Genomic DNA, 8702 nt, shown 5'->3' with positions numbered 1-8702 from the left:
CTAAACAAGCAAATAGAAGCCAAAGATGGTTTCAAACATAAGTTATAGAAAAGGTGTATTTTTTTCTTTAAAAATCATACATTATGTTAGTTGAGGAAAGTTTCTTCTGTGATTATTGTTATGCCATTTACAAGGTAAGTGAGAAAAACTCAAAGCATCCTAAGAATTCTGATACCTACCTTATAGGACTCTTTGAAAATGATCTATAGTTCCATAGCAGAGAACAATAGTTTTCAGAGGAACATTTTAAATTACAAATCTGGTCCCCAAGTCACACTCAAAAAAAAAAAAAAAAAAAAATCAGACAAAATAGTTCATTACCAGTTTTCCTTTTCCAACCTTATAACTGTTAATTTAGTTTGGTCAATTTTACTGCCAGCTACTAATTTTAAACACAATTCATTTAGACACCCAGACAAACTGTGAAGATCTTTAGAAGTAAAAGGAATCTTCCACAATTATCCTCCCTTTCCCTGCAAAATCAATTTCATGATAGCAAAGCGAGGATTTGTTGACAGAAACATTTCCATGGTGATGAACTGCAACACCAATGCTGTGGGCTTGCATCATCATTAAATAAATTTGGATGAAAGCTGAGGCTTGTGATGAATGAGAAAGCTTCTGTTTAAACACATTTATCTTGGGAATCGGCAGTGACCCAACTATATTACAAAATACATGATGGTCTAAATGTTTTTCAAAACTATTTTTATTTATTTGTTAAAGATTTTATTTATTTGAGAAAGACAGACAGAAAGAGGAGCGGGGGCTGGGGGGCGGTAGAGGGAGAAACAGACACTCTTCTGAGCAGGGAGCCTGACGCAGGGCTCTATCCTAGGACCCTGAGATTAGGACCTGAGCCAAAGACAAATGCTAACTTACTAAGCCACCCAGGCGTCCCAAAACTATTTTTATTTTTAAGTGACCCTGGGCTAGAACTTTAGAAGAAACTACATACTTACATCTTTCAAAGTAGACACTGATAACGCTACTGCATAAGATACGTTTCTAGATAATAATCACGAGGGGGTACAAGTAACATTTTGGAGCGTGACAGAAAGTAGAAAGAGTGAAAGAACAAAGTCTTTGCAGTGCTTCCCAACCTTTGTCACATAATGGTACAGAGAGAAAATATGCTGCCCCAACTGCTGAGGGGAGATTCATTTCTGGCACACCTGTAACTAACAGTATGAAAAGCTCTGGGCTCTTCAATAGTTCATTCCTTTTGTAAGGATTCAGTTTCTCATATGAGCCAGAACAATTCTCTACAATAAAGTTAACACCACAGGATCTATGCTCCATGATTACAATGCACAAATTCTCATTTCATCATCTGCTCTAGATATTTACTACAAATAGGCATCCCAAGTGGTTAACATTACTAGAAGTTTACTGGACTTTCAAGGAACTGAACCTCTTTTAGAGGTTCCTCTACTGGGAGGATTACTTCAGTATAATAATTCACATCACCATCAGAATTTAGGAACGCTGTCATATTAATAACATATATAGATTATTAAAAGTGTTACTAATTAAAATTTATGGTAAAAACAGCATCATTTCTGGAAAAAAAAAAGCATCTTACCCTTTCCATAAAATCACACATTAAAAATGAACATCTTCCCATTCACACATTCTAGACTTTTGGTCCTTAATTTAAAATTAAATTTTTATTTTTTTCTAAAGATTTTATTTATTTAACAGGGAGAGAGAGAGAGGGAGTGCACAAGCAGGGGGAGAGGGAAAGGAAGAAGCAGGCTCCCTGCTTAATCCCAGGACCCTGGGATCGTGACCGGAGCTGAAGGCAGATGCTTAACTGACTGAGTCACCCAGGTGCCCCTCAAAATTAAATTTTTATATCCGTGTGTATGTTTGAAAGGTTATAGAACTTTCTTTTTCATTTGTATATAATCACAGAAGAACACTGAAAGCTAGGAAGGAGGAAGGAACTGACACTGGGAAATCTTTATACGAGATAGATGAGGGTGGAAGTTTGTTTTCCTGGAAGAAGGAGGCCCATGAGAGACTCATAGAAGATGGTTTTTATATAGATCTGACAAAACATCTTCCTTTCCTTTCCTTTCCTTTCCTTTCCTTTCCTTTCCTTTCCTTTCCTTTCCTTTCCTTTCCTTTCCTTTCATCTGAAGTCGCAGCTTCAGAACCAATTTTCATTTTACTCAGTTCCCCTATCTCTTTAATTTTTTAAGCTATAGCATCCTACCATAGATTTAAATGATTTTCCATATTCTTCTGTCCTTTTAAGAACAGTGGTAAAACTTTCCCTGAGGATGCCTCTGTTCCCCGGGGGCAATGGCAAAAATAAAACCATCACCCTTACTAGGACAATGTATATTACTATAGTTGGAACTTTACATATAAAGGAAGTTCTCTATATGTTCAAGATGAAGACAGGATTACATAAATCTACTCAGAAGGTCTTCACAACTATACTTCACAATGCCAAGACATTAGGACATAGGTCTTCATGACACCCAAAGGATAAAAATTAAGTTGTACAATAAGATGCTCATAAAAGGGATATTTCATTAAAAAATTCTTAGACTTGAAGCCTAAGGATTTGATTATCTTTATTGACTGACGTAGAACTCCAGACAAAAACATGTTTTTGGTAGCTTCTTTGATTCTGAATCTTTACAGAGTGAGTCTCCTTTGAAACTTATTAGACAAAGGCAGGGAAAGATCTTTAACAACATTCTAATTTCCCTATACCTTGACTTCTGGTTATTGTTTTTCCCTCCAAAAATCATTTTGCTTTGCAATCCTAAGAGAAAACATAATCAGGCAAAAATGCATGCCCAAAACATTAAGATCTGTGTTTCTCAAAGTAAAATCCAAGATACATGTATAAGAATATCCGAGGGTAGGACGCAGGAAGCTGCACTTCTAACAAATTCCTCTGCTGATTAGTATGCACCCTAAAGTAGGAATTCCACTGTTCTAGAAATTCCTACATTGATAAACATTAGCAAATGCGTTCTGATGATAGTCCTGCTCTATCAGAATGAATTACACCTGTCCAAGGAAGTATGACTATTCTGCCCTCTAGTGGCTGGCATGACAAATAGAAAGCTCATGCCCCAGGTTTTCTTTTCATTCAGAAGAAAAGCTTAATAAAAACTACCATTTTACAAGGTAGGAAAGTTCCTAGTTTTACAACTGTAGCAAAGCATAGATGCCTGAATCTTTAGCCGAGCAGTAGCAGGCTGTCTGACACCTACAAGCTGTTTCTCCCTCAGATCCCAAGCCCTCCATAACCCTACAGCATTTCTTGGGAATGGTCCAGAACACACATTAGAGAGAGCAGCCTGGATGAACCAAAACAAAGGACTCCATTCACCTTAGGGCACAGTGGAGCAAATGCCAAGAAAGAGCAAGGAAGATAAGTGGTTCAATAAAGTCCCCAATCTTAAGCCCCCTTAAATTCATTTTCCTTTCCAACTGATGGACCCTTCCACTGGGCAGTGAAATATATCAGAGCAGGCATCCCCCAAAGGCCACACTGTGGGGTAAGGAATCCTTAGGGAGTCCAGCCAGTTAATTGGTCAACACTTCAAAGTACTTTATCATTTGATAATGAATTTTAACACTATTCATATGGTAGCACATATAAATCTGTCAACATTCCATCAGGATACCAGTTTTTACATTTAAAATGGTGCCATAAAAATGTATTCTGGGCTACAGTCAGCTATCCTAGGGAAAATCTTCTTTACTTGTAGCTTCATTTTAAAATCTCACTTTTTTTTAGAAAATTATTGATCAAGAGAAATAAAATTTGCCGATTAAGGCAGTTTTTGAACGCTTTTTTAGTTTTCTTATTTTAGTAAGTTCCTTTTCCCCCTGTAGCCAAATGGTCCTGTATGATATTTTTGTAACGTTATCTAGGATTTTTTTTTTCCTCTGAGTTCTATTTTGCGTTTGAAAACCTAGTCTTCTTTGCATAACTAACAATGTATACAGGCCCTACAGACCTCCAAAGCTGTTTCACTTTGCATTCCTTAGGCCTCTGCGAAGATGGAATGGGTTCACTAACTGACATGCCACTCATATGTCTCAGTGACATGCCTGGTGTCTTCTCTTCAAAGCACCACATGGACACAAGTGGTTAATCCACTGATACTGACGTACTGAACTGCCCACCTTCTACCCGACACTGGGGTAGGTATGGAGACAAAAGATGCACTGCCCTTAAAGCACTTATTATTCTGAGCAAGGAAAGGAGACAAGAAACAAGAGTATTAGATAACATTTAATCAAGTGAAAACTAAATTCACACAGTAAACTAGAGATTAAGCAGGACTACACTAGATTAACAAGGCTTCACAGAGCAATTGAGGCTTGAAACAGACCAAGGAAAGATTTAGAGAAGTGGAGTGATGGGGTGGGAGGGAACATTTGAGGCCAGCAAACAAAATCAGGTTCCAGTTCATGCCCTTCCCAGTCAGCTGTGGGGCCCTAGAAAAGTCATTTAATTTTTGTGAAATAAAGAGAACTGGACTTGGTGATCTCTAAGATCATATCTAGTTCTAATTTCCAGTGATTTCTGAATTCTCTCCCAAGTCTTGATACTCTTTTTAAATTGCTTAAAATTCCTTTGGGAAGTAAGGTTGGATAAATAAATAAATCAATTATCTGCATAAGTTTCCTTTCAGGAATTAAATATCTTCTTCCTCATTTTCCCACTCGTAGATGTCCTAACTACTAAATGGTCTCCAAAGATGTGTTTTCTTCTTTAAGATTCTATGAATTAGCCTTTTAATCCTCAACATATCAACTCTTTTCTTATTAGAGCAAACTTTCTCAACCTCAGGCCTATTGACAGTTTGGATCTGATGATTCTTTGTTGTGGAAGGATGTCCTGTGCCCTCCAGGATGTCTAGGAGCATTCTTGGCTTCTACCCACTAGATGCCAAGCAGCACCCCCCAACTGTGACAAACAAAAATGGCTCCTGGCATAGCCAAATGTTCTCTGGGGGGTAAAATCACCTCCATTTGAGAACCACTACATTAGGGAGATGGACTAACTCTATAAGCCAGTTCCTCTTTTACAGGACTTGCTGTGGGAAAAATTTAACAGCTCATTTGAAAAGTCTTATTCTGGTATGTAGAGATGAAAATCTTGAATCTGACTAAACATAAGCCTCAAAGGATTTTAAAAATCTGCACTGAAGACTCTAGTTGCATAAGGATTGTTTCCACTAATTTGACAGATCAGCCCAAAGCACGTGTGTATTTGACATTTATATTTGTGTTAATATATTGTACCTTTGTTTCTTTCAATGACATATTATAAACCTGAGTTTTCAGATGAGCTTTCCATTTCTCACATGCCTTCAAGAGAAGTAAAGAAAAGTCTAGAGAACCAACCACATTTGCCTTAGTGGGTGAAAAATGGGTTTCAGGAGGATTCCTAAGAACTTAAGAGATAACCCTTTACTGTTTAGACCTTTCCAAAGAGTCCTCTCTGAGAAGTTCCAATTCCCTCTGCAGTAGCTTATAACCACAGGTACAATGTCTTCTATTAGAATATAAGCTTTCTTCATTCTTCAACAAATTAGCTACAAGAATGAACCAAAAATATTTATGAAGCACCTAATATTACTCATTGCTGTGTAAGGCAGTTATGCAAGTATAAGATTTAGAATCTAGGGTGGGAGTTGAGAACTACCTTAAAAGGTAATTAAGAGTAGAACACAGAAACGGAATTCTATGGATAGTAAGTACTACAGGAATTTGGAGGAGGAACACGTTATTCTGGGGGCAAGGTTTGGGGGTTAAGTTTCATAAATAGATGAGACTCGAGCAGGGGCTGGGAGATGAGGGAGAGGAGGATAAAGAGAGGACAAAAGGTGTGCCAGGGAGGTACCCACAAGAGCAGAGGTGTGAGGGCAGATAGGAGAGGAAGAAAACAATGTTCAAGGAACAATGAGCAGTGCAGTGCAGCTGCAGCTGAGATGGTTGCAGCAGGGGTAAGTCTCGAAGGGCCTGATCCTGTTAAGACTGTGAAAAGCCTTGAATACAATGCTAGGAAGCATTCTATCTCACCTCAGAAAAGTGAGATAATGGAAGCAACTAATCCTTTATACACTTATTTCACAACAACCCTATAAAGTAGGTATCTTCACAATTTTAGAGATGAAAAATTTTAATCTGAGATGTAAGGAAAACTGCTTCAGGTTGTTCTGTTAGTATGTGACAAGAATGAGACCATTATAACACAAATCTAGTTATATTGTCCCATTCTCTTTCCATAGACACACTCTGAGAAGCTACCGCAGTATAAGTGTAATGCAATAAATTGCATTTGAACCTCTCCACTTAAGGACATAGACAGGTTGCCTAACATTACATCCCTGTACTCTTGTCTCAAAAGTCTGCCGTTTTAGCCAGAACACTTGAAATGCCCCTAAATATACACAGGACTTTCCTCTACCTCCTCCCCACTGCTCTACATGGATAATTTTCTCTTCTCTCATCAAGTGACTTACACTGAAAAGTCTGGCTCAAGCCCTACCTTTTCTGAAACCTTCCATGACCACCACAGTCCAGAGGGATCTGGCTCCCCTTCCAACTCCTCCCATCTCCCTGAGGTTTACTGTTAGGGGAATAAGAGATTATGAATGTGAGAGACCACACCTCACATAAATGGGCAGGCATGGGGAAGATGGACTTGGGGATGAGCTGTGGCTAGGGCATTGGGAGAAAACAAGGCCAAGGAGAAACATAATTCCTCCTCATCAGGAAAATGCCACGCATGCAGAATGAGCTTGGAGTATGAGGTACCTGATTGGCTCAGAGGTGGCTGGAGAGCAAAGCATCAGAAGTGAATAAAAATGATCCACAGAGGGAGCATCACGACCATGCCCATCAAAGCTTGTAAGTAAGTAGCTGCCTCGATGGTCCTAACAGTGACCCAAAACCTCCAGAAAAGGCAATCAAAGGATCAAAGTCTAGCCGCCATAAAGACAAGCACCACCAACTTAGCCCAGGGGTAGTGGGACTTCTGCCTTCACAGAAGACTGGAAAATCTTCCTGGATGGTATACCCTAATTTAGGATTTCCGTTTCTCAAGCAACACCATATTTTAAAAGGGAAGAATAATGGTCCCAAAATCACCTTAAAGAAAAAAAAAAAAGAAGAAGAAGCAGCAGCACTATTTATCTTCCCAGCTCAGGGGGAAAAGTGTTAGGGTTCAACCTTGTCAGTCCCTAAATTCAGGATTAAATAACTGTAAACCAAGGAAACATCACAAATAAAATTGCCATTTTAGAGAAAGTCTTCAAGTTGGTCTTCAATGTATCTCTCCTAAACAATTACATGCATAAAAACACTTGCTTCAATGCAGCCACTCTGCAAACAACTCACAATTCCTCAAGAACAAATTACTATCCTTCATTATTAGTGAGTTGGCTGCTTTTCTCCTTCTCATAAAAAAAAAAAAAAAAAGAAAGAAAGAAAGAAAGAAAGAAAGAAAGAAAGAAAGAAAGGGCTATCCCTTTTCTGTTCTTTGCCTTTTAATGATGTTCTTACCTGAATTCATTGATATTAGGCTTCAGAAAATTACAGTTTTATAGAAAGAGGAGTTAACTAAAAATTGCGACAGATCCCCAAAAGGTCCATAACACAAGAAACATTTAAACACCAATCAATCTCTTCAGGGTAACAAGGAGGTGGTCACTGGGTAAAGATCTCAGTGAAGAAGGATGACATCTCTCATAGTGACAGGCATAAGCAACACAATTCTTTTTACATAAAACTTTTTTCTGATTCTAAGAATAATACATATTTATTATAAAAATTTTGGAAAATATAAATGCCAGGGCCGCTGATTTTAGCTTCTAAGAAGTGTAATGAGTGGACTGGGGAGAACAATGGACAATTATTACTATTTTTTTAGGCCAATCTATCAACTATGGCCCTACTCCAAGTTTTCTCAGACTGCCAATGAGGAAGGAAACGTGCTCTAGGGGGAGCCATCCTGTAATTACTGAACTTCGCCCCTGTGCCAAGGACTGGCAGATTCCCCCCCAGAATACAAATTTACGTAATCTGTCTGCTCAGCCCAGACACAATGGCAGAGGGACCAGCCTGGTCACTGGGGGACAGGGACAGAATTTCCTTTCCCCCTGCTAGCCAATCAGTGCCTGGATAACAATTCAATCACTATGCATCGTTCAAGAACTGGGAAGAAATGCCTCCAGTACAGGGTTGCTCTCAGAACTAGTTACACTCTTAACAGTAAGATTGGTAGCCTTGTGGCAGGGCCAGGCGAAGTGGAGGGTGGGAGGGGGGAGATTTGGGGGTGGGCGTGCACGCACAGAATAGGGCCCAATAAAATTTACTTCTCAGGCTCTGGAAAGGAATGTAGAATTAGCTGTCGTAGAATAAGAGATTGGCAGGTGAAGAGGAATTACATTTTCCCCTTGGGTTCTTAGCCACTTGAATGGTATCAACAATTTCTCTCATGATGATTCTCAAAGCAAGATCTCCCAAGTTTTCAGTGCCTACCGAACAGTGGATGGAAGATCCAGCTACACTTCAAACTTGGCATGTGTCCACACCCCACTGCACTGCTGCTTTTGGGTTGCTTTTTGTCTTACTTCTGATGATGGTCCACTACCTTCCTTGTTCCAAGGTTCAACATCTGGGAGCCATTCTCCACTTTTCTGCTTACTCCCCAG

General features: G+C 39.1%; 1 protein-coding gene across 3 annotated transcripts in view; it reads right to left on the bottom strand.

The window, feature by feature from the left end:
• Positions 1–8702, bottom strand: part of CMSS1 (cms1 ribosomal small subunit homolog) — a 392506-nt gene that overhangs the window by 366937 nt on the left and 16867 nt on the right. The window lies entirely within an intron of this gene.

The sequence above is a fragment of the Ursus maritimus genome, unplaced genomic scaffold, assembly GCF_017311325.1.
Source record: "Ursus maritimus isolate PB19 unplaced genomic scaffold, ASM1731132v1 scaffold_4, whole genome shotgun sequence".
Classification (NCBI taxonomy): Eukaryota; Metazoa; Chordata; class Mammalia; order Carnivora; family Ursidae; genus Ursus; species Ursus maritimus.
This window is presented reverse-complemented; position numbering and strand designations above follow the sequence as displayed.